This window comes from Saccopteryx bilineata, chromosome 2, assembly GCF_036850765.1.
Source record: "Saccopteryx bilineata isolate mSacBil1 chromosome 2, mSacBil1_pri_phased_curated, whole genome shotgun sequence".
In the NCBI taxonomy this organism is placed as follows: Eukaryota; Metazoa; Chordata; class Mammalia; order Chiroptera; family Emballonuridae; genus Saccopteryx; species Saccopteryx bilineata.
Genome location: NC_089491.1, coordinates 295,341,408 through 295,368,803, shown reverse-complemented (window position 1 = coordinate 295,368,803; position 27,396 = coordinate 295,341,408). Strand labels below are relative to the sequence as shown.

At 43.4% G+C, this 27,396-nt stretch overlaps 1 long non-coding RNA gene and 1 other non-coding gene across 2 annotated transcripts in view; one reads left to right on the top strand and one right to left on the bottom strand.

Moving 5' to 3' along the window:
• Positions 1-996: 996 nt before the first annotated feature.
• LOC136326047 (uncharacterized) overlaps positions 997-27,396 on the bottom strand; it is a 64,238-nt gene continuing 37,838 nt past the window's right edge. The window contains exons 3-6 of the long non-coding RNA XR_010729377.1: positions 7,107-7,306; positions 4,196-4,272; positions 3,229-3,493; positions 997-2,732 (exon numbers count right to left, since the gene is read on the bottom strand). This is a non-coding gene — a long non-coding RNA (uncharacterized lncRNA). The remainder of the gene's footprint in view (positions 2,733-3,228; positions 3,494-4,195; positions 4,273-7,106; positions 7,307-27,396) is intronic.
• TRNAT-CGU (transfer RNA threonine (anticodon CGU)) lies at positions 20,259-20,334 on the top strand. Its single transcript has one exon. It is a non-coding gene; the product is annotated as a tRNA-Thr (tRNA).

The following is a 27,396-nucleotide window of genomic DNA, read 5'->3' as shown; positions in this document are numbered from 1 at the left end:
TTTCTACAATGGGGACAGGAAGAAATATGTCTGACACTGAGTTGATCCACTGGAGAACTTTTTCGTACTCTACTGTCTAATTTTTATACAAAGAGACAAGGGCAGCCCTGTTTGGGTAGCTCTGTTGGTTAGAGGTTGTCCTGATATGCCAAGATTGCAGGTTCAATCCCCAGTCAGGGTAAATGCAAGAATCAACCAATGAATGCATAAATAAATGGAACCACAAATCAATGTTTCTATCTTGCTTAAAAAAATCAATAAATAAAAAGAAAATTTTTAAAGAGATAAGGGCAGTAGTCATGGTCTGAAATGGACATGGTGACAAGGACTCAGATCCCTCAGAAATGAGGGTCTGGGTTATTCCATCAGATAAGCCACCTAGAGTTAGGTGTCAACTAAGGGCAGAGGTGCTGATACTAAGGGGAGGTAAGAAATGGGTAGTAGAGGATGGAGATCATGAGTATCATCTGTGACCTCCAAACTAATTATAGAATTATAGTCAGCAGTAGGAACTGTAGTTGGTCCCATTAATCCTCATTTTATCCCATAAAGGCCATACAGAATCCTGGAGGAGCTAGTCCCAGATTGGGCAAATTTACTCTATAAGTTTATTACACACACACGCAGTCACAGAGGACCAAAACACTGATCCCTCCAGTCATTGTGAGTTGGCTTCTCATGGTTCACAGCTGAGGTCCTCCCTGGGAATTGCCCTGAACTACAGGGGGCCGCCGCATGGAGGATACACCCCTTCACCAGGGGCGGCCCCCAACTGCTGCCAGAGCTACCCGTTGACTGGCTTCCACTGAACTCCTCCTGCTCCTCACAACCAGGAAGTACAAAATTCCTGGCACACCTGTCTCAATTCAGGACGACTCTGAAGAGCCATCCTAATGCAAGCGCTCACTATGAAGTTAGCCAAGCCTCTGTTAATATCTGTACCACAATTCCACTCCCCCTCTGCCCAATCTTGCTTCCCTTGGTCCCTTAAAGGATGTTGTTTCTGAAAGTACTCAACAATAGACCATATACACACACATCGCTGTCTCAGAGCCTACCAATGTGTTAATCCTCTGGATTTTATTTAGATTCCCCTAAAAAATTCTCCATAGAGCTGTACAGTTTCTTTATCCTCTGGCCCCTAAATATACTGCTCACAAAAATTAGGGGATATTTCAAAACAAATATGAAGCAATAAAAAAAAGCAGCATTTGATTTTTTTATTAAACAAGAACATCAGAAAAGCAAAAGACAAATCAAAGAAAGTTGTTCGATTATGCAAATGAGATGCAAAACCAACTTTATCTCATTGGTGAAAATACACTATACAAAAGGCTGAAAGTACTGGAGTATCTGCATGGTCCCTGATCCCCTAATTTTTGTGAGCATCAAACCTTGTTCTAAAGAAGAATTCACCTAAAAGGGTGTCACCTGGGTAAGCAATTACCCTTGAACCAGAAGTGATGTGTCAATTTAGAGCTGGTTCTCACTCAGACAGCCATTCTCCCTTCCCGAGATCAAGGTCTGTTTAGATATTGCCCAAGAAGTAAGAAAACATCTTCTTTCCTCTCGTCCTACTTGTCCTTGAAGATATAACCCACATACTTTTGAACCTTCCCAGGGATTCTTCTTCCTACAATTCCTCCTGTTCCTCGCCCCTTGATGGCACGCACGCTTTCATCTCAGAAAGAAATGCTGGTTTTCTTCATCCCCTTTATTTGCTGCAAGGCAGTGTCACACAGTGTCTATCCAGATATAGAGATTCAAGGAGACTGTAGGGGACAGGCATCGTCTCTGGCAGGGAGCCAGGCTCACTGGGCTTGCGGTCTACCCGGGCTCCAGCATGGCTTTGGGCAGCCCACTTGACCTAAGCCTCGGAGGGGTTTGGCTTCTCAGTGTGGAGCTGCTGGTGGTGGAGGGTGAGCTACCCTGACAATCCAAAGAGAAAAGAAACCCTGCAATTACCAAGAATTGCTGCTGTGACAGGTGCACCTCAGAGCAAAGGAAGTTTCTCAGTTCTTTGTGTGAGAGAAGTTTTCTCCCCTGTCTGAGTGGGAAACAAATTCAGGCTCCAAAGCAGTTACACTGGTTCCTCCAGGCTCACCGGCATCCCCTCCCCTCCCAGAGCAGGGACCAGTCCAGATTTCCACCTCAAAATCAGTGTGGACTGTTTGTCCCCCCAGGTGGGGTGGCAGGCTGAGCAGGGCAGCAGAATGCTGCAGGGTCTTTTGTGTTGATCATCTCTTGTTTTTTATGACAATTTTACATAATCTCTCCCAGCTACTGAACTCATGCTCACTGTGGCTTCTCCTCTTCTCCTTCATAATAGCAAACAGATTCTCCTGAGACCAGAAACATTTGCTTTCTCTTTCCACTGACTCCAACTACAGTGCATTTCCTCCGTATCATCACTATTGAGTCTGTAATTATTCCAGTCTACTAACTCCCACAGAGGTTGGGGATACTGAGGCTTAACTGCGTAAGTCACTGATTTGGGGATCTTCATTGTCATTAATAAACACGGGACATGAGAGTCCCAGGAGGTCCAGCTCCTCAAATTGATGAACATTTTGCGTTTCCAGTCTGGGAACAGAAAAAGGAGGCTGTTGGCAAGGACCTTGCCATGACGATCAGAAGTTTCATTTAAATCCATCGTAGTCTGCAGGTTCTATTTATTCTCTTGTTGTGAATGGCTAATAACAAGCTAATATGACGAAGTGATGGAATGGCATCTGAAACCAGGGAGAAATGAAATTCTAATTAGGAACATACCACCTAGTCCCAAAGCTTCAGATCACCATATCTCAAGCCACCCTGATGTTTGGCTCTACAGGAAATTGAAGGGAATCAACCTAAAAGACAGCTGCTAAAAATATGCTATCCCCAAATATTGCTGCTTAACCTCGCATACCAAAGCTATGTTTCACCTAATGGCCAGCAAACGCCAGCAACTGGTGGTGGCAGCATGGAGGACGGGGGGGGGGGGACCTTCAGAGTGCACCCTCAGTCTCAATTAGAAATCACACCAGCTCGCAGGATGGCTTTCATTTACAGGACTGAGCAAGCTGAAATGCACATGCAGAGGCCCTGAAGGGAGCAGCCCTGTCATGCAACAGCCATGTTCGTCGTCGACCAGCCAAGACACAAAAAATGACATCGAAGGCCTGGACCCACAGATAATAAGAAGACAGAGCTGCATACCACCACCGACGCCACAGAACTATTTACCCTGCAGGAGGCTCTGCACTTCTCTTCTGTACCTACAGTGACCGCAGGCATCAGAAATCTGGTTGTTCTGGATATTAGGAAGTTGTGGTGTGGGCTGTTCCTTAGCTCTGAGCTGGTAATCCGTTGTAGGAAGAAGGTGGCTTATGGTGCTCCTGCAGGGCTCCATGGGAGTCATTTACATACGCTCTTCAGAAGTGCCCCTCTCTCGCCAGCCCATGGGGATTTCACAGATGGCAGACAGGGTAGGCTTGCTGAACCCCAACATCTGGACAAATGTTTCACATAACGAAGGAAAGTTAAATCCACTTTATTAGAGTATGTTTCACACCACTCCAGGACCTCTACCCCCTCTGCTTCTGGAACAATTGTCTTAAAGTTCTAGGCAGATTTTTGAAAACATTCAAAACCCAAGAGTAGCTGTCTCAGTATGAAGAACTTACTAACAGAGATTTACATATTTGAAGCTAGTCAGTAAGAGATGAGATTTTGGGGGAGCATGAAAGGAAATTCAATGAATAGTAAAGGGGCAGAATAACTAAGTACTTCAGAGTTCTATGTCGTTCACCATCCTGTTCCCTTGCAAAGACAAGACTTGACACATCAGCTCTATTTATAGGAACTGGCTAAAAAATAAGGGAGAAGAAAGATTCAATAAATGGTAAAGCTAATAGAGACCTAGGGACAGGACCTTCTCCCAAATGCACAGCTTGTCGCTCCATATACAGCATCTTGAAAAATCTTTACTGCCTTCAGAGATACAGCCCTTGGCACCGAGCACCATGCCTCCAAGTTTATAATGCGGACCTCCATATTTATGTTCCCCAGATGGTGGAATTCATAAATGCACCATGGGGCACCATTGAAATTAATAATTTAATTCATTTCCGTGATTGTGCAGTGGTGGCTAGTCGTTAAGGCACTGGCGGTTAGCGGTCTCTGGGCACCAGGATGATGGCTGACGACTAACCTCAGGGAGAGCAATTCCTCCGTCATCTGATTTCAAATGCAGTCAATCCCTTCGGAACGGGGAACAGCCAAAAGTTTCTGGAATGCAAATGAAGGCAGCCTCAACCTAGTTAGATGAGATGGCTTCCCTTTTGTGTGCTTTTCAAAAGTTGGGAATCAGTCCTCTAAGGAACACTGAAATGATTTGTGGTTGTCTAGCTTGGAGAAGGAACAGACAAGACAAGACCCGATCGCTGCCTCCAAATGCACAAATCTTTTCCCTCGCTGTCTGTGGACAATCTGCACCCAAATAATTGAGAGTTAACTGCACTTTTACTTTATATTCCCACTGGCCTGCTTAGCGAGAGACTATACTGGCAGCTGGACTAAATGACTTTTAAAGTCCCTTCCAGAGATTCTCAGAGATTCCCTGAGTCAGTGGCGGGGCTGGGGGAACAGTGGAGTAGTAACTCTGTGTTTTCTCCGGGGAAGAACTTGCTTCTCCCAGCCTAATGATCTGGAAGCCTAAATGTGCAAGAGGGAGAATTATTGGGTACTGGCACACATCAGCGTGGCCAATGTGGATGCGCCCCTCGGAATTGGTAACCCAAGAGGCTGTAACTGCTTTAGATTTATAGAGTGCCTTTTCTTCTTCGAACCCGTTTCTCTATTTTCCTCATTATCCTCAATATTTTTATTAATCATACAAGTAAGTCTTGACTTAAAGATCCTTATTTAATAGTGGATAAAACCAGTACAGGAATTATATACTGCTCACAAAAATTAGGGGATACTTTATTGCTTCATACTTATTTTGAAATATCCTCTAATTTTTGTGAGCAGTATAAAATAATGCACCAAAAGGAGGGAAAAGATTCTGCTGTCATGATGCGGGTCCATTCTCCGGCTATTAGACTTCCCCTTCCGATGACTCTCTTTCTGTCCAACTCTCAGAGCCTAAATCAGGGGTAGTCAACCTTTTTATACTTACCGCCCACTTTTGTATTTCTGTTAGTAGTAAAATTTTCTAACCACCCACCAGTTCCACAGTAATGGTGATTTATAAAGTAGGGAAGTAACTTTACTTTATAAAATTTATAAAGCAGAGTTACAGCAAGTTAAAGCATATAATAATAATTACTTACCAAGTATTTTACATCAGATTTTCGCTAAGTTTGGCAGAATAAATCTTTATAAAACAACTTACTATAGTTAAATCTACCTTTTTACTTATACTTTGGTTGCTCCACTACCACCCACCATGAAAGCTGGAACGCCCACTAGTGGGTGGTAGGGACCAGGTTAACTACAACTGGCCTAAATGAAGGAAAGAATCAGGGTGATCTTCCTTATCACTCCCACAAGCCCTCACCCTGCACAGGGCACACGCTCAGACTCCACCCACCACTGCACCACAGAGAGGGAGGGGCAGCAGGGACACGGGGAGTCGACGATGAATGCTGGCATGCACTCCTGGCTCCGGGGAGCAAGGCTGAAACTCAGCAGCCCAGGGGAGATCAGACCACTCTTCTCTTTCACGTGACTCCCTGTCTCATGTGGATCAAGGAGCTCTCAGAGGGGAACCAGGAGATGGAAGCAAAGAGCAATCCCCTCTTCCCTGTGGGGGTATGTTCCATAACCCCCAGTGGATGCCTGAAACCATGGATTGTACCAAACCTTATATCTATGTGTTATGTTTTTTCCTATATATACATACCTATGATAAAGTTTATTTTAAAGATTAGACTCAGTAAAAAATTAACCATAATAATTAATAATAAAATGATAACCCTATATAGTAATAAAAGTTATGTGACTGTGATCTCTCTCTCTCTCTTTCTCTCTCTAGCAAACTAGCATGAATTTCTTTTTCCTTCTTCACAATTTCATGGACAGAAGATTCGTTCATACCATGGATCTTAGCAACCTCAGTTAAGGTCTGGGGGCTCTGAATCACAGAAAAACTGCTGGGCAGGTTACAGTGGCTTTACTAGGTGTGTGAGCATGTTTACTTTCCTCATTAAATTAAGAACTTTCATCTTTCCACTTAAAGGAAGTACTTTATGGCTTCTGTCTGGCCTATCTGAATTGGCAGCATCACTGCCCTTGCCCTCTGGGACCATTACGAAGTAAAACAAGCACCGGGATTCTCAGGGGCTAACAGGCTAGTAGACCAACGGGCAGGTAGCATACAGTGTGGAGATGTTGGGCAGAGGGATGATTCCCGTCCCAGGCAAGATGGAGTTTAACACACAAGATTTCATCATGCTACTCAGAATGAAATGTTTATTTCTAGAATTTTCCATCTAATATTTTTGGATCACAGTTGACCATGGATAATGGAAACTGCAAAGAGCGAAACTGCGGATAGGAGTTTTCTTTGTTCCGATCTAGTTTTAAGGAAAGCTTTTAAAAAGCTGTGGGTTTGGGAAAGTGGCAAAAAAAAAATTCACCCTACTTTTATTGTATTTTAGGAACTACACAGTAAGTGTCCCTGATGAACTCAGTACCAGGTGACTGCAGGCACGATGCCGCCAGTAACTGTTCTGAGTGACTGCAGTGAACACGGCCTGCTCGATGCTCAGAGTTCCTCCTCAGTCTCCTGAAGTGTCTCCCTCTCGCCTTCCTGCCAGCTTGTGCCTCTGCAGTACTGCTTCTCACACCCCACCGATCCATTTGGACTGCAGGCTCTGAGAAAATGTGTCCCACTCACCTCCACTGCTGTCCCCTGACACCGCACAGGGATTCAACCGTCAGGGTAGCTTTACCCAGAGGAGAAGCTCAGTAAATGTCACGGAATCATATTTATTTCAATAGCAGAAACAGTAAGCATCCCTAGAGGGGGAGGTAGAATTGGCTCTGTTTTCTTTTTGGCCGTGAAAAGAATTGGTGGGAAGAGTCCAAACTCCGTAAGTAGAGTCCCAGTCCCTTACCTGCGAGAGTGAAGATGGGTGGCATTTTTCTCAGCAATGTGGAATCCCCTCCGCAATGCAGTGCAGAGGGCGTTGAGGGACGGTGACTCTGAGCCACTGCTGTTTCCTCTTCTCCGATGCTCTCATGCGGTTGTTATTATTGCTGCCATCAGGGACATTTCACAGGTCATTCTTTATTCTTAAAAATGCCTTCCAGTGACCTGGCAAAAGGATGTACAAGAAAGGCTCTTGGGCTAAAAGTCAAGTGAGTTAGGTCCTAATCCCAGAACTTCCCTGAATTTGCTATGTGAACTTCGGCAAATCTCTGGCTGTCCTGGGCCTCAGCTCCTCTTTAAGGATACCAGAGTGGGCGGAGTGTGGATTTGGGATATAAATATACTGCTCACAGAAATTAGGGCATATTTCAAAATGAATATGAAGTGATAAAATATCCCCTGATTTTTGTGAGCAATGTAGATGTAGGTAGGTTGAACGACCGGACCTTACTTCCCGTCTAAGTTATGTGAGCTTGGGCAAGTTACTTCACTCTCTAAGCCTCCAGTTCTTTATTTCCAACACGAAGATAACATGTTCTAATAAAGGGAGTTCACAGGAGCTTTAAATGAACTCGCATACGTCAAACATTTCGCCAGATACCAGGCACAAACTAGGCATCCAAATTTGTTGTTTGGTTTATTTTTCTACAAACTATAGACTGCATGCTTGCATTCCCCACCCCCCCCCCCCAAATTCACATGCCAAATGTGATGGCATTAAGAGGTGGGGGTCTTTGGGAGGAAATTAGGTCTTGAGGATGAAAAGTAGGTGTTCTTATAAAGGAGGCTCCAGTGAGTTCTCTTGCTGTTTCCGCATGACAACACAACAAGAAGTCGGCAGTCTGCAGCCCAGAAGGCCCTAGCCAGACCCCACCATGCTGACCCCTGAACTTGGACTGCCAGCCTTCAGAACTTTGAACATAATCTCTGCTGTTTTTAAGGCACCTGGTCTGTGGTTTTTGTTATAGCAGCCAAAACAGACTAAGACAATGGAGTTTCATTACCTCCTTATAAAGGTGTTTTGAGGATCAAATAAAACTATAGATGACGAAGACCCCTGCCGACTACAAAATACTGAGTATTGTAGTCCCAGGGGATAAAGAGAAGCTGAACTTAAACAACTGGAGGTTACAGTACTATGCTCCATCAGCCAAAGGAAATCAATGAGTGTTTTTACTGTAGTTTTCAAACATTTTTTAAAGAAGAAAACCAACATGAATTGTTTCATTGTAACAAGCCATTTGGGGGATGAAGGAGACAAGGAAAGTCCAAGTGTGATAAGCTAGGGAATGAAGACCAGAGGGGCAGTGATTGATAACTATTGTATACCCTGGCTCCTCAGCAAAGTGAGTTCAAATCCAAACTGAAAGTGTCAGAGCAAAAAGATCTGTCACATTCCCATTTCCGCCTGTCTTTAGTGCAGGGGTCGGGAACCTATGGCTCGTGAGCCAGATGTGGCTCTTTTGATGGCTGCATCTGGCTCGCCGACAAATCTTTAATAAAAAAATAATAACGTTAAAAATATAAAACACTCTCATGTGTTACAATCCATTTATTTTCTACCGCTCATGTTCATGGTTGTGGGTGGCTGGAGCCAATCACAGCTGTCCTCCAGGACAACACCAAATTTTTATTGGATAATGCATAACATACACAGGTCGTTGTATGGCTCTCATGGAATTACATTTTAAAATATGTGGCGTTCATGGCTCTCTCAGCCAAAAAGGTTCCCGACCCCTGCTTTAGTGAGTCATGCCCGTCGGAGATGTGAAGATGAACAATGGCTGAATGTCTTTGTTACATCCTGCTGAATGTGCCAGGAATATACCTTGGACCCCTCTGCTTCAGTAGGTCAACACTTTCCAACCCTTGGTTCAGGGGACACTTTTTCACACAGTGTTTATCGTGCTCTGGAGTCAAATATGCTTAGGAGAACCTTGACACCTCTCTCAGAGATTCACAAGGCTTGCCTGCAGGATAACTCTTCTGGAAAGTCTTACAGACTTAAGTACATTTGTTTAACCCAGAATTGCCCAAACTAATTTCCCCTTTCGGTGGTCTACGAAGTCACACTTCCTAGCTGTTAGAACAATGTTCCATGTAAACACAAATCCAAGAAAAGCTCTGTCCGCCCACCATGGACCCTGTTCTGTCATCCCAGGGACACAGTCAATATGCCTCAGAGCACGGCTGATGGGAAACAAGAACTTCAGGGCCTCGGCTAGATACTGGTGTGTGTTCTCCCATCAGTGTGGTGGAACTGGGATGCCACTTGGTGGAGCAGAGATCCTAAGTGCCCCTCCAATATAGCAAACATTCACCCCATGTGGCTGCTGTGGAGGGTCTTGGGCAAGGGCAGCCTCTGTAGCCTCCTACAATGCCAGGGTACATGTCACTCCCGACCTCAGACATCAGGCTAGCCCACAGCAAAGGGGGTGGGTGGATAGATGGAGAAAACAGAGGTTCAGCCCTCATTCCGGAATGATGCAGCAAGTGCACCCCAAATCAGCACAAACCACTTGTTCTCCCTCCCCTGCTCCAAAACATTTCAGATCAAAACAGCAGCTAAGTATGCCGTTGAGAGAAACCTGGCATCTTCAAGGTGGTCATACAGTTTTCTAAATTCACTCTCTGAACGCGGTTTCAGATCAAAATGAGCAGCAAAAATCATGCAGGGTAACCAGGGTGCATCTTTTCTCCCTGTGTGTGCGTGCGCGCACGCGCACGCACACACACACACACACACTTATTCTTCTGTTTATTTTCCTCCACTATTCAGAATCACTGGCATCATCCTTCCCTCCCAGTGATGATCTACTCCATTGTCTCCTTGCCACACAATTCAATTCAAGACAATTGTTTCTTATCCACTGTGTGCCAGGCACTGAGCTTAGAGTCATCCGTCCTCAGAGTCATCTTGGAGTGGAGTCATCTTGGATTCTGCACAGCAGCTAACACAGAATTTTGATCACAAAACCCCATCAATTCCTCTGAAATACCACCCAAATATCCCCAGACCTGCCTCCTGACTGCCCTCCCCTGGTTCTGGCCCTCATCATTTCTCACTCAGAAAAAGGCAGCAGCCCCCCGTGGCCCCCGGCCTTCATTGTCACTCCATTTCCACAGTAAGGCAGACACAGATCGGGTCATGAACAATGGTTCCACGTTGCTAGAGAAAGCAGCCTCAACTGTAGACAGCCCACACGTCTGGCCCCTCACAACCTTTGCACTTCCACGTGTCCGGGACTGGTGCCTTCTCCCTTTCCCCTGTCACACCTCCCCCCAGCAACCACTGTTTTTATTCGTTATATTGTATTCTCAGCATATAATACTAGGTCTGGCACAAAGCAGGTATTCAGCTCTTCTGTGTCAAATGACAGGTGGCATAGATGTATAGGCAAATTGATGAAAGAGTAACTGTATCGGTTTCCTATTTCTGCTGCAACAAACGACCACAAAGTTCATGGTTTAAAACAACCTCCAGTGACTATAGCCCAAAGTGGGTCGCAGAGCTGTGTTCCTCCTGGAGGTCTCAAGGAAGAACCTGTTTCCACGCCTCTTCCAGCTTCTAGAAGCCACCTGTGTTCCTTGGCTGGTGACCCCTTCCTCCATCTTCACAGCGTATCACTCCAAACGCTGCTTCCGTTGTCCCTTATCCTTAGTCTCTCTCTGTTCCTGACTTTGATATGCCTGTATCTCTATTATAAGGAAAGATTATGTCATTGGGCTCACCTGGGCAATCCAAGACAATCTCCCTGTCTCAAGATCCTTAATTCAGTCAAACATGCAGTGTTCCTTTACCATGTAAGGTAATTTTAGAGATTAGGATGCAGATGTCGGGGCGGGGGAGGATTATGCATTATTCACACTTTCCCAGTGAATCAATAGATTTTTTTTTTTTAATGAGCAGTGTCACAGCAGTATAGGTTGCCAGGGGAAATAATAAAAAAAAAACCTGAGTCTAAACTCTGCGTAGCAAAGTGAGGAAAGCTTCCCAGAGGGAATCGTGCCTGAGCTGAGTTTGGCGAATACAGAGGAGTTCTAATGGGATGAAGGGAGGCAGCCCTATGCAATTCTGCGCGGAGGAAAGGGCGTAACCAGAAGCACAGAGGCGTGGGGCCAGGGCCAGCGGGTTCACGTGCCCGAGACACAAGGCTCAAGTGGCGGGGACAGTAGAAGGGAGAGTAGACTGGAGGGCGGGGTCTTAGGTGCCAAGCTAAGGAGTTTGGAGTGTAGTTGGAAGTATGTGGGGAATATTCAGGAAGTGAGCAGGGATATGACACAATTCTGACCTAACAATTCAATCTGGCCATGGCCCTGGCTCAGTGGATAGAGCACCGGCCCGGTGTATGAACGTCCTGGGTTCAATTCCCAGTTAAGGCACACAAGAGAAGCGACATCTGCTTCTGCCCCCTCCTTTCCCCTCTTCTCTTCCTCTTCCCCTCTTGCAGCCACTGGCTCGGTTGGTCCCGTGTCAGCCTCAAGTGCTGAGGATAGCTCAGTTCTTTGGAGCATCGGCCACACACAGAGGTTGCCGGGTGGATCCCCATTGGGGTGCGTGTGGGAGCCTGTCTCACTATCTTCCCTCCTCTCACTTAAAAAACAAAAACGAAAACAAAAACAGCTCTAACAGAACTTTATGTAATGATGGAAAGAAGTATTCTCCATCTGCTAGGTAACCACTGGCCACATGGGCTACTGAGTATTTAATATGTGGCTAGGGTGACTGAGGAACTGAATTTTAAATTTTACTTCATTTTAATTCATTTAAATGTAAATAACTATGCGGCTAATGGTTGCTATAGACAGCACCATTCCAGAAAGATCATCCAGACAATGGATTGAAGGTGAGGTGGAGGTGTGGCTGACTACAGGCGGGAGCCCCAAAGGCAGCTGCCAGGATGAGAACCCAAACCCAGGTAGGAGTGACAGCCGCGGACAAGTGAGAGAGAGACGTCTGGCGTAGTGTTAGGGGGTTTGCCTGATTGAACTTAGGCACGGTCAGTCTAGGATGACTCTCCGTTTCTCACTTGAGTGGCCAGATGGTGCCATTCAACAAGCAAGAGGAGCTGAGCTTAAAAGACAAGGTGATCATTTCAATTTGTTAACAGACCTAATTTTCAGGTACCTATTAAATGGAGACATTCTCCAATAAAAATGTCTGGAGCCCACAAGAGGGAGATCTGGGCTGCAGGTGCAGGTTTGGAAACTATCAGCGTGTGGTTGAGGGTGCCCATCGTTTTGCCCAGGAGGAGTAAATAGTATAGAAAAACAGGGCCGAACTCAGAACCCCACCCACAGGACCAGCATTGGAAGGACCAGGAAGGGCTGGGGAGGATACATTAAGGAGCTCCGAAGAGAAGTAGGAGAGAGTGGGGGTCAAGGACCCTGAGGGGCAGAAGGGACTCAAGAAGGAAGTGATCAGTTTTCCTGAGGGAGGCCCGATATAGGAACGATGGAACGATTGCCGTACGATTTGAGGTGGGTGACTCAGCAAGACCGTGGTGGCAGAGCGAGGACTGTGGGTAGAGCAGCGTGGAGGCCAGAGCCAGAAACCCTGAGAATGAAAGTTGGCGCACCATTGTAGACCCTAAGTGTCAACGCTTGTCTCGATGAGCTTGACCGAGAGAGAAAGCAGCAGACCAGAGGATGAAAGGGGACATTCATCCTTTGGATGAAGCAAAAGGCAGATGAGATTGGCACCATTGATATGCGGAAGGAAAAGAAGCTGGAGCTTGGGAGGGGGTGTGGTGGGGGAGAGGGCGTGGTGGGGGGGAGCTGGCAGCTGTCCAAACCAAGCAGTCCATTGCTTCAGTTTTCCATATGATCAAAGCAAACAAACACAGATACATAGATATATAGATACCATTTTTAAAATAGCATTCAAAAAAAAATAATTGTATGTGCACAAGTGTGTAGTCTCATGTAAAAGGTGAGCTGTTGTGTTGATTTTAAGCAGCATGCCTTCCCTATCAGGCCGTGTTGGGTCCACACATTTAACTAAAGGGCATTTGGTATTTCTGTCAAAACCTCTGACACACCAGGTACTGACTGATGGAGTAAGTTCTCTGCCTCTCAGAGAATTCTCTGGCCTTTGGCTAAGCTGAGGCCAGATGACATTCTTTCAAGATGGGGTCACAGGCCACCTCATGTAGAGCAAAGTTACAAAAGTTTAATATCATGCTTGTCTTCCCCTTCAGGCCCCCCCTGTTCCACTACCCCCCCCCCACAAACCCTACTTTACACAAGCACCAGTATCTTAGTCTGTTCTAACTAGAAAGTACCACAGACTGGGGGCTTAACAACAACAAATTTATTTCTCACAGTTCCGGAGACTGAGTCCAAGAGCAAGGCACTGGCAGATTTGGTGTCCGGTGAGAGCTGGCTTCCTGGTTCATAGGTGGCCACCTTCTCACGGTGTCCTCACATGGTGGAAGGGAGCTCACGGTAGCCTCCTTTACAAGGGCATTAATCCCCTTCCTGGTTCTGCCCACATGACTAAATGCCTCCCAAAGGTCCCACCTCCAAACCATCATACTGGGCATTAGATTTGAACATATGAATTGAGGGAGGGGACACAAACATTCAGTCTTTAGCAATGGGAGAGCACAGTTCCAACTGGGGGTCATCTCCCAGCTAACTCGGAGGCTTAGAGTTGTCTCTGAGAAGTGGCCTCAGGCAGAGTCAGGGGTCCCGAAAACAGTAAACGAGGAAGCAAGAGAAGGTTCTGGAAAAACGAGAAGATGAGCACAGACATCACTTGAGGAGGGAGTGAGTATACACGAGAAACTCACGATAATTGGGGACACCTGCCATTTTGTTCCTTACTGTGAAATAGACTTGGGGCTTGGGGGTCTCAGGGACATGTAGGCAGGTTATGTAATACGGGGAGAGTGATGTGGGCCAGGGCTTGGCAAGCTCCCCGAGGATGAGGAGGAGGAGGAGAGAGAAAGGAGACAAGAGGGGGAGAGGAGGCGAGGGGGTAAAGAGAAGATGAGAGGAGGCTGCAGAAAAGGCTGACGCGACGGTGGCCTGCAGCTTCCTGACTTCTTCACGTGCCCCTCCATCATCAGCCTGCACTCCCCGTCGAACGCCGCGGCGGAGAACCTGTTCAATGCTAACACAACTCCAGCGGAAGATTTCCTTCTCTTGATTGGCACTCGGAATGGTGGCAGCCTGGCAGTGTTTATTCATTAATGCTTCTAAGTCAACACTGAAGGAGAAGGCCGGGGACAAGCAAGCGGCACAGCCAACACTATTCCTGTGTCTCCAAGGAACAGAGGTCTTTTCAGACTGCCCGCATCTCTTTCTATCAGAAGCCACACAATAAAAAAGGGAAAAACAAAAAAACCCTTCCAACCGGAGGGGAAATTACAGATTAGTTATCATTTTCAGATAAGAAAAATGTGGCTCAGAGATGCTAAATAAATTGCCCACAGCCTGACCTGTGGTGGCGCAGTGGATAAAGCGTTGACCTGGAAATGCTGAGGTCGCCGGTTCGAAACCCTGGGCTTGCCTGGTCAAGGCACATTTGGGAGTTGATACTTCCAGCTCCTCCCCACTTCTCTCTCTCTGTCTCTCCTCTCTCTCTCTCTCTGTCTTTCCTTCTCCTTTCTAAAAATGAATAAATAAAAAAAAAATTAAAAAAAAAATAAATAAATAAATAAATTGCCCACAGAAAAAAACAGGAGCCCAGGTCACCTAACACCTCTGTGTGTGTGTGTGTGTGTGTGTGTCCTCTCTCTCTCTCTTTCACACACACACACGCACACACACACACATGCACACACACACAAAACCTCTGTTGCTAAAGTTAAATTAAAAATCTACTGCCTTATACCCCATTTATATTTATTTTTTTAAGTATATCAAGAAAGCGGGCCCTGTTCTCAAGTCTCATTGTCAAACACAGAAGACTTTTATCAACATGAATATAATAAGGGACCTAACTGAATAGTGAGAGTGGGTGGGAAAAGAGTTCAGGAAGATTCCATATAGCAGGGTGACTTTTCACTGGAAAGTATATGACCGTGGTTCTCAAACTTTTGTCCATTGAAATCACCTGGAGGGCTTGTTAAAGCACAGACTGCTGGGCCCCACTTCTGAACCAGCAGAGTTGTTGGTTCAGAAGGTATAAGCGGGAGCCCAAGAATGTCCATTTCTAACCAGTTCCTGGATGCCCGTGATGCTGCTGGCCCAGGGACCACGCTTTGAGAAGCACTGGTGTACAGAATAGACCACTGACCGGGAGTAGGTGCCGTATGAGGTCCTCATGGGGCTTTAAACTGAACTTTTGGCATAAAGCAAGAAGGCTTTCTTTCTGTAGCAATATAATTTCATCAGTGAAAATAATATTGGAGACTCTTTAATACATGGAAAAACACTTATGTTACAATGTTGGATAAAAGAGAAATGATTTCAATGAGAAAAAAAGAATGGAAAAAAACTGAAATGTGCTAATTGGTTTCCCCATTACCTAAAGCAGAAACTATTTCATCTCTAGACATTATGTAGAGATAGTGGTTGGTGTGAGAATCGCTGCTTATACCTATATGTGTATCCTAACTCCCCATCCATTTGAAAACTATCCGTATACATCGGGGCTTGGGGTGGAAATTAACCCCTATTTATATGCATATGAGAGTCACGTGCACTCATTTCTTCCACAGATACTAATAAATGCCTACCAGATGCCAGGCACTGTGCCAGGCACTAGGGAAAAGACACATGTTCATTGCCTTCAGTCCAGTGAAAGAAACAGGAAGTGAGATAAGAGCTAATAGAAGCGTATGGAAAATTCTGTGGCTCCTTTGGTTTGACAGATAGAGATAGAGCTCCATGGCAGACAATGTAAGTTTGGGTTTGTAGCATGTCCGTGGAGAGCCATCCAGTAGAGGGCTGGAAATACGTGTCTGGAACTCATGAGGGAAACCTGGTTTGGAGATGTAGGTTGGGAGTTTCTATCTAATTACAGGTATAAATGATCCTCCATGCAAACAAGACAAGTGTGAGGAAAGTAATATAAGGTAGAGAAGGAGTAGCTAATAAAAGAGACTGAGAGGGTGACCCTGGACTAGTAGAAATGTCAATAAGACCGTGTAGCTGTTTAAAGATGTATTAATATAATACTTCTGTTGTAAACAGTGATGATTCATTTGCTTGAAATTAGATTTCTTTGGTAATTTAGTCAATATGCTCTGTAAAAAAGCGATGACAAGCTGAATTGCTCAAAAACATGTCTTATTCTTCCTGCTTAGAATCCAATCTTACTCAGTATTTTTGTATATATTTTGGTGTCTTTTAAAAAAATTTTTCCATTGATTTGAGGTGGGGTGGGAGGACTCATTGTTTCACTTAGTTGTTCTGTTTATTCGTGTACTTCTCACCCACACCCTGACCGGGTGTCAAACCCACTACCTCTGGCATGCTGGGCTGACACTTTATCTACTAAGCCACCAGGCCAGGGCCAATTCTGGTGTCTTTTTAAGTTAAAAAAATGGTCCTCATAAACAACTATAAAACCATAATTAATAATTTTTCTAATAGTTTTCTCCTTAAGACTATTAGCTTTCAGTCAATTATTCATATACATATATAACATTGGTCAGCTGCAGAAACAAGTCAATGTCCATCACGGTCTAGTGGAACAAGGAACTTGTAAGCTCATAAATGTGCACACACATATGATCTTCTCTCCTCCTCCTTATTACCTAAGCTTTCCTCTCTCTGTTACCTTTAAGGTACAATCACAGCACTGGGTTGTAAGAGTGGGTTAGCTTACTGTTTCTGCACTCACTGAATTTACTGAGCAATAAACAAGACTTTTATGACCATAAAAAGTTGGCTTTCTAGTTACCTATGTATATAAAAATATATGTATAAAAGTTTGTTTAAAATATACAGATGATATTCTTTTTTGTTTTTTATATATGCATAAAATCTCATTTCAAGTCTTTATTCTGGTAATTGTGCACACTCTACAACATCAACGGTTCTCAATCTGTGGGTCGTGACCCCAGCGGGGGTCGAACGACCAAAACACAGGGGTCGCCTAAAGCCATTGGAAAATACATATTTATTATACAATACATTTTTAAATAAAATATGTATTTTAAATAAAATATGCTCAGTGTCTTGGCTATGGTAGTGTTTATACAACTCTGCGTGTGTCAAAATTATAGATCTCAACACCCCAAAGAGTGTATTTTACAATATGTTAATTTAAATTCTGATCTATAACAGCATTTATGGTAATGTTATAAATGATAATAATATCATTCTTTGAATGATATTATTTAAAATAAATTCAGTAGAATATTAATCAGCAATAAAAAAGAATGAAATGTTGCCATTTATGACAACCTGGACAGACCAAGAGCGTATCATGCTAAGTGAAATAAGGCAGACAGAGAAAGATAAATATTGTACCACTTCACTAACATGTGGAATCTAAAACACAAAACAAAACAAACGAAACAGAGGAGAACCAGACTCATAGATACAGAGAATAAGTTGATCGTTGCCAAAGGGGAGGGGGGGATAGGAATAAAACTATTTTTAAAGAGAAAAATAAAATAAAATGGTAGTGTCTGAAAACATTTACAAATAAAAATAAATATAATAAAACAAATTCAACTTATTTTATGCCCAACCATTTACACACATACACACACGCTTCTCTTTATAGAACTTCCACACAAAGTTATTTATTTGTCTGTAATCTTACTCCAGGGAAGTTCGGTTGACTTTCCCAAGATACAATGGAAGGTGACTGTTCAATCCTTTTTGCCGGCAGTGCCTCAAATTTCTACTTGTTCGTTACGAGAATTCTCCAGAGACAGATGTATTACAGCACTTTGAGAACCATATTCACACCCACTGCTGAAGAGCGAAAAGAGATAGCTCAAAGTTCAACCCTGTGAAACAATTTAGTGGCTAAATGTGTGGCTCAGGAACTAAATCCAAGCAGGTACTTGGGAAGAAGCAATTAGAAACGGTGACAAATGCCTCCCAGAGCGTGTGGGTATTAAAACGTGCACTCCAGTCTCCCACCCGTGCGTTTATGTGAACACACTAGACTTCAAGTACACATCTCTTTATACACTCTAGTACCCCATGGCCATTACTTGTGGGTGATGAAGGCTCGTGTTCACAGAACAGCATGCTGATGCATTTTTTCCTGCCATTGTATGTAACATGTTTTCTAATTCTTTTGCTCTATTCAGCATTTGACCCCAACGATGGGGGATTATGGTATTAACTCTCCACCCAGCATACATTCTTTACAGACTCTCTCTAAATACTGTAAGCCTGCTGCAGAGAGGAATAAAAGTGAAAGCACACCGTCTGGTCTTAAGCTGAGCACACAGAGGGTCGTGATCCAATTGGAAGGGAAGCTGAATTTTTAAAAAGAAAGAGGTTTGACCAAATTTTAATCCTTGTCATTTTCATTTCTCTTACCCTGTGGATTTGGGTGATTTTATTTACACTGTCAGCTTGAGCCTAGGGATTGGAAATCAGGCTTTTATGGAGATTATTAAAAGTACATACAGTACACTAAAGGTTGGGCTAACTGATGTACTCTGCTAAAAATATGAATGCGAATGCCCTGGTATTAGATGCACTGGCATGCATTTCATCCTCCTTAGAAGGTTATTCTTGGGAGCTGGACCCGCTGAAATGGTGGTGAGATACAGGCTGTCAGGATATTTCTAATAGGTAGCCAATGGCCAGGGATGGAGATGAATTAGCATTACTCAGATGAGAAGGTAGCTCTTTATAGCATTAATTCCAATGCAAAGTAATTCCACCATCCTTGTAAATGGGTTGTGGTGGGAGGGGAGGGGAGGGTTAAAGCTTCAAGGATTTATCGATGGGTTGGAGGGGTGACAGCAATGTCATCCAAGTCCTCCAGTCTGGGTTTTGTTGGGCCTGAACTTCTCAGATGCATCACTGGTGACTTTTAGTTAGGTAATGTCACATAGGCCTCTATTACAGAGAGCTCTACACCTCAGTCTTTCAGATCTAAATGGATACCAAGGAAGTGGTTTATCCGATCTCAAAATACCAGGAGCGTTTGTGCTTTGACAAGACAGGTTTAGGGTCTCAGAGACACTGAAATGACTTGATCAAGTAGCTGTCTATGCAGGACCTGTGCCCTTGTAATTTATAACCTTACAATATTCTAAATAGGTTTTCAAGGGTATTAGGGAGTTGCATGGATCAAAGCTCTATGATGGACCACCAAGAGAAAACGGGGTATTTTAGGAACTTATCCCCAATTATGGGGGTTGATGGCATCTCCCTGCCTGTTGTGTGGCCTCCTTGGATGCCACTAATATACTGAGAGCCACTGCTATGCCGAAGCCTTGAAGTATGTTCCACACCTAGAAATGGGGAAGAAGGCAGATGGCGGGAAACAACTGACCACGTGCTAGTTCACTTGGAGCTCTCAGGTCCCAGTGTCTAGACAATGATATTTCAAGATTGAGGTTCATACCTCTTTGCTATGTTCTAGATGCCTACATATAAAAACATGCTATTCTGCCACAGAAAACTGTGCTATCCAAAAAAAAAAAAAAAAATGTGCTATCCAGGCTGTAGAGAGGGGACCACAGTGAGAGTTGGACCTTCAATGCTGTCACTGTTTGAAACCTCAGTTCTGAGCCACTTGTTCCAGCTCACTTCCATTCTGCATCCTGACTTAAGCTTCACAGTCTTGGCTTCAGACCTGGTGATTCATTTTCCCTCTAACAGCCTTACCCACTCACCTCCAAAGCCACCCACCCTCTGACTGAAATGTTCATTTCTATCTTCAACTCTGATCCTCATTCCTGCTCTGATGGGACTGCCTTCCTGCACTCCGGGTCCAGCCATCGATCCAGCCTGCCACACGGACCTCTCTCTATCGATGTGCCCCATTGCCTGAGAGTGGCTACCCTTTCAGCTGTGCTGCAGGTATACCACGGCACCCGGGTAGGATCTATTTGAGGACGCCAGTCAACTGCCACCAGAAGGCACTGAAATGTATTCTTTAGTGTGATGGCATGCACACTGCTATGACTTTGCCCGTCTCACCCCAGGCCTCCTTTATTAACTTTTAAAAATATAAACATGTGCCCTGGCCGGTTGGCTCAGCGGTAGAGCGTCGGCCTCGTGTGCGGGGGACCCGGGTTTGATTCCTGGCCAGGGCACATAGGAGAAGCGCCCATTTGCTTCTCCACCCCCCCCCCTTCCTCTCTGTCTCTCTCTTCCCCTCCTGCAGCCAACGCTCCATTGGAGCAAAGATGGCCCGGGTGCTGGGGATGGCTCCTTGGCCTCTGCCCCAGGCGCTAGAGTGGCTCTGGTCGCGGCAGAGCGACCCCCCGGAGGGGCAGAGCATCGCTCCCTGGTGGGCAGAGCATCGCCCCTGGTGGGCGTGCCGGGTGGATCCCGGTCGGGTGCATGCGGGAGTCTGTCTGACTGTCTCTCCCTGTTTCCAGCTTCAGAAAAATACAAAAAAAAAACCCAAAACAAAACAAAACAAAAACCCCAAAAATATAAACATGTATGTTATATTATTTATATTTTTAAAATCAGGTTTCACACATTTTACTTAGTGGATTTGCATAACCATTCCATATGTCAGAACGGATAAATACGAGTTCTCTCTTTAGTACGACAGTACTGGTGAGACAAAGACAAGTCAAATTACTCAGCCCATATTACAGAATTATAGAGCTTACCTCACCTGATCAGTGCTTAACTGGCTACCTATGTTCTCCTGGACTGAGGTCTTCTGGAGAGCAAAGGTCAAATCCATGTGGTCACTTTGCATGGAAATTACTAAACACTTTTGATGATAGGATGACAAAGTTGATAATGATGATGAGTGTGATAAATATGGTTTGTGATAAATATGGTTTTCATCTTCCACAGTAAAAATCAATTTCTTTTTCCCGATTTTCATATCTGTATGCTTTCACATTAATTGTATCCTCTACTTACACTGCCTTCCACCTGCCTGATTTGCCTAGAAAGTCCTTCTTCACCCTTAGAACCTGATGTAGAGGTAATCTCCTCTGTGAGATCTACTTACCACTGCCACTGCCCACCTCCACACAGAGTTAACTATGTCACATGGCGATGGTGTTACACTTAGGATACACAGTTGCCCCTCGCCTTATCGCAGTTCACTTTTCACGGTCTCACTGTATAGTGGATTTTTAAATTGTATATATTTAATTTTTTATTGCCGATTTTTTGCTATATTACAGCATTTTGCGGTATATAGGCATTTTTATAAATTTATTATTTTAATTATTTTGTGGTAAAATAAGCATTTTCTAGCCTAAAAAATTAAAAACAATATAAAAATATTAAAATATTAAAAAATATGAAATTGCAATAAGATACTGTCAAATTGTGTAGGTTTAAGAGTGTAGAAAGTGTTTAAGAGCATAGGAAGTGTTTATAAGAGTGTGGGGAGGGTTTATAAAGCCTTAAAAATATATAAATGATACAATAAATATAAGGTCGCTACTTTGTGGATTTTCGCTTATCGCAGGAGGTTCTGGAACCTAACCCCCAAGATAGATGAGGGACCACTGTAATTCTTGGTATCATTATTTGTTTTTACATATATATATATATATATATATATATATATATATATATATAAAATCTCTCACCAGATTGTGGACAAGGTCAGAAATAATGTCTTATTTCTTTTTGCATTCCAATCTCTATCATGATGCCTGACAAAATATAGATACTTAAACAGTTTTTTTTTCCTAACCAAATGTGGCAAAGACGATAGTGATAATGATGATTTCAGTCCTTTCAAGAGTAATAAAGAGCTTTCCCAGTGTTTAGAACTAGTTCCCAGTTTAGAATAATATATTGGTCAAGGTAATCAGTACAGGCTGCTATAAAATACATTTCTGAATATAAATACTATAACGCAGAATGAGGTTATTACTCAGAAACATCTGGCGTGGGCCGGGCTCTGTCCATCATGTAGCTCTTCCATCTCTTCAAAGTCCTTTGCATCCAGCTGTTCAGATAGGAGAAAAATGTAGAGAAGACATACCTAGTTTGATATACTTAGCCTCAAAGTAACAGTCATCACTTCTACTCATGTTCCATTGGCCAGAGCTCAGGGTGATATGCCCATCCAACGGCTAGGTGGCCTGGGAGATGTGACCTTCCCATGTGTTCAAGGAGAGACAGAAATGGTGAACACTGAAAGCATTTTGCCATAGTTTGCCCCTCTGGACACCGAATATTCACCTTACTCTTCCTTGTACTCATGGAGCAAACCCACCTCACCCCAAGGAGGTCAGTGCAAGGTCCCATCCAGTCACCACCTCCATCCAGATCAATGTTCAGAACATCAGGGTGAGGCACCCTCTTCTCCATCAGTCATGTCATACCTCTAGGTGTGAGAGCTCACAGTTGTCTGCATCCAGCTTCCCTAACATCACAACCCATTTATAATGGGGGGAAAAGGACAGGAAAATAAGCTCATTTGCAAAGAAAGATAATGGAATACATGCAGCAGCATGGTCCCCGCCATGCTGAAACACTTCCGGGTCAGCGGTCTGAAGCCCATGCCCCGGGCATGGTGGATGTGTGTGAAGTGGGCTGTAAGAAGGACTCTTTTCATTGCTCTTCTCTCTTTTTTTTTTTTTTTAATAATTTTATTTTTTTAATGGGGTGACATCAATAAATCAGGATACATATATTCAAAGATAACAAGTCCAGGTTATCATTGCTCTTCTCTTTGGCCGCATGTAAAGTGGGTTTGGGCGAACACCTTTCCTTCACAACAGTGCCGCTCTAAAAGCCTGACTTCTGCTCAGTCTAGAATGGTTGGAAAGTCAACCATTTTAGGCCTTGAACAAGCAAGGATTTTTCAAGTCCAAGCACCTAATTTCTCTGGCAATGTGATTCTTAAAAAACTTAGAAGGCATATGACATATTTGCTTCTAGGTAGGTCCACGTGCCAGTAACCACACCCCCAGTTATTTCCTGGGTATTGTTATCAAGTCCATCTTTCTTTTCTTTGCCTCTTCACCCGCTCACCTTTCTCTCACACACAATTAACTAAATGTATATTATACATTGAAGTTACCAAAAACAATAGGTTGGAAAGCCATGCCCAGATTTGATTTTGCCTCAACTTCATCTAATTGAGAACTTTAACTAGATATCTGTCACGGAAAGCCTTTTCTGCTACCATGTTGTACTGAGTCTAAAATAAATTAATTTTTTTACTAATCCTACAGCTCAAATTGCTGAACTCTGTATTCTATTCTGTTTCTACTCATCAACTCATGAATTCTTTCCTAATCGTTTCTTTCTTGTAATATACATATGTAGATTAGCCAAAAGCACTGCTAAAATCCTGTTTTCTAACAAGTTCCTCTAAAAATACAAACTGTGCATGTGACTACCTTCTAATTAATAGCAGGCAATAGTTATACGAAATGATTTGTTGTGTGAGTGTATATTTATATTGGTAGGAGTATTCTGAATGGTCAGTGCTCCATGCTATACTAGGTATTGACCATTTTAATATCATCCCTAAATGAGCTCAGTAGTATACACCTTCTTATTTATTTGATTATTTGTTTATTTATTTAAGCTTACAACAGGCCTGTAATTTTTTCAAAGCATTGTAAAAGATACAAAGAAATTTAAGGCATAGACCTTTTTCTCACTCTAGTCTTGAGGCCAACTAGAAACATGACAGGAACTCAGTGAATTCCTGTCAGCAGTGACCGGCAGAGTCCAATAAGACTCACGAGAAAGGTGACTCCATGGCTTTGGAAGATACCAGGTTATAAAGAGTCAGAGGAAGGGAGATATTTCTGCATAAAATTTGGTAAAGTAGAGGACACTGAGCAGGCCGGTCAGCCCGGAGAGGAGGGCAATCGTCTGCAATGAACTTTATCGCCAGTGTTGCACATTCATCCTGAGTAAAGTGACATTTTATTTTATGAATTAAAAAGGGGAATCTTCCAGTCCCCAGGAAATCATTGTGTTTCCTGAGGGTAGCAATATGAAAAAAGTATCATTTTTGTATGATTTTGATGCTAGATGGTGTATTTGACTCATTTCCAACACAATCACCCCCATCTTTCTGCTCCCCTTCTCCTTAAACGCCCTCTTCCTCTACTTCTCCATACTTGGTGCTACAACAGAGACATGCCAAGTGTCTAGAACAGTGTCCTGGCACCAAAGAGAAGCCTATAAAAATATTTGTTAAATGGATTCAATAAAGTTCTGAAAAATTCTGCTTGGCAAAATGGCAGCTTTGTGTAATCTTCAAATCAAGCAAGGTGGATAGGTCACCTCCTAAAAAAGAGAGAGGGCCCAAGAAGACTGCCAATCAACTCTTACACTGAGCTTATATCCATCTATTAGGAAGGAAATTAGTAACTGCTTCTAAGGATGGGATAGAGTGACCATAAAAGCAGACCGCCCAGGAAAATCCCACTTTTGGAAGTTTCAGCACAGGCCTTGTCTACGTGCCGCTTTCCCAGGCTCAGCACAAACTGCTAACGTGGTTCTATCTCTGATGGCCCCTTCAGCAAAGTGCCTTCCTTCCCCCGGTGCTGTCACTAAGCTTCACTTGAGTAGTTAAATAACAGCAGAGGACTTGGGTGGGGTCATCTCCAAACTGTACCTAACCTATACCACTTTTTAAACTTAAAGTGATATAATCCCCATTTTCCACTAAGTCATGATTCTTTATGGTTTTCATCCATCAAATCAGTGTTTCTCAGTCTTTAAGTGATGGACAAATACCAGCTGGAAAAAAGAAGTCATCACTCAACATCTGTCATCAAATTAGTAATTTTGTTGAGTGCTTAATAAAATGATAATCTTGAAAGATAAGCTTTGAAAAAAAAAAAAGGAATTTCAAAAGCTCCTTTATATAAGCAAAGCAATACTCTGAGTGACAATATAGAATTTCACAGTGTAGAGAATTTAGAATCTGACTTAAAGGACATCTTCACCTGGAGAGAAAGTTGAAAGTTGTCTTGGAATCTGGGAAGAGAAAGAAATGGAAAAAAAAAACAAGGAAAAAGGAAACTAGCCAATTATGTGTGTCCCTGACCTCCCACCCTGCCCACACCAGGAATTCCCCAGAACAGTGGGGCTTGTCCCTCACTTTCCTTTGAACATTCCAGAAGAAATTCAGTACCAACCTTCCCCTCCCTCCAGAAGCCTGCACTTGTATTGGAACCTCAACAATATGGCCCCATTGCCAGGTAGGTGCACCTGGCCCAGGCAGCTGATTAGGGGCTCTGCGGTGCTACTTCTGGCTTCCCCAAGCCTGCACTTGGTGCACATGGAAGTCTCCATATTCACCTGTGGGAGGATACAGAGAAGCTGAGAGGCCAGAGGGCATACAGGGGTCCTGGAGATGAGTCAGGATAGCCATATACTGCAAGGACTCCTGGACAGGATTAAACACAGACCAAAGACCAGATGAAGGAACCACTCCTCTCTAGCCACCAGCCATGGTACCCAGGGAACAGACCAGAGACATCCTATATAGCAAAAGCCAGCAAGGAACAGAGATAGCAAGCCAGCCCGAGGTCCCAAAGGCTTCCTCCCAAGCCCAGATGCTCTCTACCTGTCAGGTAGGAGGGGAGAGGAGAACCCTGGAAAAGTGGGCATTTACCCCCAGAGGCTGTTTATGGGGCCTCCTTTACTTGTCAACTTTAAGTCCTATTCAGTTCCCCACTGCTTCCCTTTAAGAGAGACAGAAAGGGATCAGAATACAATGAGAAATCATATTGAAAATATAAAACGCTCTAGGGCCTTATACTTTGAACTTCGTGGATTAGTCTGCGGGCCGCACAAAATTGTTCGGCGGGCCGCATGCAGCCCGTGGGCCGTGAGTTTGAGACCCCTGCTCTAGGCCTTTAACTCAACTGAGTGTAGTGCATGTAATTTTGAACCCCAGTCTGTATTCATGATGCAAAGTCACTTGTCAATGGTAGGATGAAGGTTGAATAGAAACATGTGCAATGTCATCGAAATTGTATAGCTCTGGAAGGCTTTATATCTATTATTAAATTAATTAAATATTAATTTAATTAATTAAAATATTTATTATTAATAAATAAATATTTATTTTAAAAATAAATATTATTTTTAAATAATATTTTAAAAATATTATTAAAAAATATTTTTCATGTCCATAGGTTCAGTTGAGATGAAACTCTAGTCAATACATTTTTATTAAGAAATGTTATTTTGATATATGAAAAGATGTTCATTTTCATTAGCTATTAGAGAAATGCAAATCAAAACTACAATGAGATACCAGCTCACATCTGTTAGATTAGCTATTATCAACAAGACAGGTAATAGCAAGTGTTGGAAAGGCTGTGGAGAAAAAGGAACTCTCATCCACTGTTGGTGGGAACGTAAAGTAGTACAACCATTATGGAAGAAAGTATGGTGGTTCCTCAAAAAATTAAGAATAGAACTACCATATGACCCAGGAATCCCTCTACTAGGTATATACTCCCTAAATTCAAAAACACTGGTACATAAAGACACACGCAGCCTCATGTTCATCGCAGCATTGTTCACAGTAGCCAAGACATGGAAACAACCAAAAAGCCCTTCAATAGATGATTGGATGAAGAAGATGTGGCACATATACACTATGGAATACTACCCAGCCATAAGAAATGATGACATCGGATCATTTACAACAACATGGGTGGAACTTGATAACATTATACTGAGTGAAATAAGTAAATCAGAAAAAACTAAGAACTGTATGATTCCATACACAGGTGGGACACAAAATTGAGACTCATGGACATGGATACGAGTGCAGTGGTTACCAGGGGGAGGGGAAGAGAAGAGAGAAGGTGGTGGGGGAGGGGAGGGGCATAAAGAAAACCAGATAAAAAGTGACCGAAGACAATTTGACTTTGAGTGATGGGTATGCAACATAATCAAAATGTCAGAATGATCTGGAGATGTTTTCTCTGAATCTATGTACTCTAATTGATCAATGTCGCCCTATTAAAATTAACTGTCTAAATAAAATTTTTAAAAAATTTTAAAAATTAAATAAATAAAAAAAAGAAATGTTATTTCCTCGCCTGTAGAGGGACTACAGCGAACATAACGCCATACCTGCAGTTGTGCTGTGAGTCTACGTTTGTTGTTTAGAAGGGTAATGAGTCAGAAATTCACAGGCGTGAAACCATCTGCCGTGGGTGGTCAGGCACTGTGCA